This window comes from Mustela nivalis (assembly GCF_964662115.1).
Source record: "Mustela nivalis genome assembly, chromosome: 1".
In the NCBI taxonomy this organism is placed as follows: domain Eukaryota; kingdom Metazoa; phylum Chordata; class Mammalia; order Carnivora; family Mustelidae; genus Mustela; species Mustela nivalis.
In genome coordinates this window covers 34,316,766-34,319,478 of record NC_139020.1, presented here as the reverse complement: position 1 = coordinate 34,319,478, position 2,713 = coordinate 34,316,766, and the positions used below count along the sequence as shown (strand labels likewise).

Below are 2,713 nucleotides of genomic sequence, written 5' to 3'. Positions count from 1 at the left end.
TTTTTAAAAACCACCTCATGTTTCACAGAACTGAAAGTACCTTACCAAAAAGTATTGATTATTGACTCTTTTCACATAGAGAACATATTTTTTAAAAATAAAAATTTCACATTTCATTTTTAAATAAATCATATTTTGGCAGGCTGTCTTACATCAACTGCCTAAGAGTCTCCCTGTTAGAAGCAACAACCTCACCCCTTCCTCTCCACTATCTGATCAGCAGCCACAAAGCAGCAACCATGCTTGACTATATCTTCATCCATGTTGGCCAGGCTGGTCAGACTGGCAATGTCTTCTGGGAGCTCTATTGCCTGGAACATGACATCCAGCTAAATGGTCAAATGCCAAGTGACAAGACTATTGGGGAGGAGATGACTCCTTCAACACCTTCTTCAGTGTGATGGCTGTTGACAAACATGTGCCCGGTGTTTGTAGACCCAGCACCCATAGTCATTGATGGAGTTTGCACTGGCACCTACTGCCAGCTTTCCCACTCTGAACAGTCTAACACAGGCAAGGAAGATGCTGCCGATAACTGACCAAAGGCATTACACCCTTGACAAGAGGATCATTAACCTCATCTTGAACTGAATTTGGAAACTGTCTGACCAGTGCACAAGTCTTCAGGGTTCTTGGTTTTCCACAGCTTTGGAGGGGGAATTGGTTCTAGGTTCACCTCCCTGCTGATAGAATGACCTTCTGGTAAGAAGTCCAAGCTGGAATTCTCCATTAAGGTACACCCCCCCCCCCAGGTTTCCACAGCTATATTTGAGTCCTACAACTCCATCTTCACTACCCAAACCATCCTGGAGCACCCTGATTTTGCCTTCATGCTAAACTATGAGGCCAGCTGTAGTAGAAACCTCGATATTGAACATCCAACATAACACAAACCTTAGCCACACTGTTAGCTAAATTGTGTCTTCCATCACCATGTCCCTCAGATTTGATGGAGCCTTAAATGTTGATCTGACAGAATTCCAGACAAACCTGGTACCCTATCCTCATATCCACTTCCCTCTGATCATACATGCTCCTGTCATCTCTGCTGCAAAAGCCTGCCATCTGTACCTTCTATAACAGTGATCATCAATGCATGCTTTGAGCCAGCCAACCAGATGGTGAAACATGCCCCTTGCCATAGTAAAGACATGGCTTGCTCCCTGTGGGTCCATGGTGACATGGTTCCCAAAGATGTTCATGCTGCCATTGCCACCATCAAGACCAAGCATATAATCCAGTTTGTGGACTGGGGTCTCACTAGCTTCAAAGTTGGCATCAATCATGAGCCTCCAACTGTGGTACCTGATGGAGAACTGGCCAAAGTAAGGTGAGGCCTGGGCATGTTGAGCAACACCACAGCCAGTGGTGAGACCTGTGCTCATTTGCACCACAAGTTTGACCTGATGCATGCCAACCATGCCTTTGTTCACTGGTATGTGGGTGAGGGCATGGAGGAAGGAGAATTTTCTGAGGCCCTTGAGAAGGATTATGAGGAGTTTGGTGTGGTTTCTGTTGCAGTAAAGGATAAAGAAGGAGGAGAGGAATACAAAAGTTAAAAATGTCACAAAAGTACTGCTTTTACAGGGAAGTTTAATCTGTCTTAAAAGCATTGATAAGCTGTGCTCTAATCCATTAATTTGTACATAACAGTGTATATACTTTCACATACAATTACTGACCTGTGTTTGAAAATATGATGCTTTATTTCAGACCCAAGCTGTCCATTTACCTCATGGGTTTAAATAAAGTATTCTCTGTCTTAAAAGGAAAGATCAAAAGACAAAAAATAAATAAATTAAAATAAAAATAAAAAAGCAGTCAGTCAGTCGTGTTTGGGGGTATTGTCTTTAAGCAAGCATCCAGTCTAAGTACTTGTAACAAATATAACAATCTTATTTTCCTAGTAAAAAAGACAAATTTGAGGTCACATGCCAAATGGAAAAAGTTTGTATGTAGGCATGATTATTTCTTAAATTATTTTTGTTTTTCTTTTCTGGCTGGTTTCCTACACCTAGACTATAAAATGTTCCATGTAAATGTAATCCTAATTCACTTTCCTAGGGACATCCAGCTCCATAATTTAAGAGTTAAAGTTCTATATATTCAAGCTCTTACTTAAAATCAGAACCAGAATTAGTGTTATTTAGATATATGCTTTGTTTGCTTTTAGATACTAGGTTAAGTTGAATTTCCACTCATCTTTAGCTATCAAGAAATGAAAGCTTTTTGTGATTTTCAAGTATGCCTGAATTTCATAAGTCTTGCAAACTTTGTTATTCCTTTCCCAGAGATAAGCTGCTAATCAAGATATTAAGCATAATTGATTCAAACTAGTATTTGGTCTTCATCATTCAAGTATAAACAAGATAATTTGTGAGTAGTAAGTATATATCACACAAATTAATATAATTATTTGCAACTAAAATACAATACTTTAATGTGGTGAATAACATTAATTAGAATGTAAGTCTATATGATATAGATATTTACAACTTCTTTAAAATTATTCTTTATTAATTTTATGGAAGATATATTTCAATGACTCTACACTTGACTCTAAATTCAAAGTTTAGGAATCCATTTATAAGTTTCCTTCAGAGAAAATTCATGATTCCTCATGACAAGCATTTAACTATAAATCATCAACTGAAAAAAACTATAAAACTTTAAGAAAGGCTTATACAAAGCTATTCCGTTATCATAAAACCTT

The 2,713-nt window shown here is 38.0% G+C and overlaps 1 pseudogene across 1 annotated transcript; it reads left to right on the top strand.

The window, feature by feature from the left end:
- Nucleotides 1-263: 263 nt before the first annotated feature.
- Nucleotides 264-1,559, top strand: LOC309842315 (tubulin alpha chain pseudogene; annotated as a pseudogene). The gene has a single exon. The product of its transcript is annotated as a tubulin alpha chain pseudogene (transcript).
- The last annotated feature ends 1,154 nt before the right edge of the window (nt 1,560-2,713 follow it).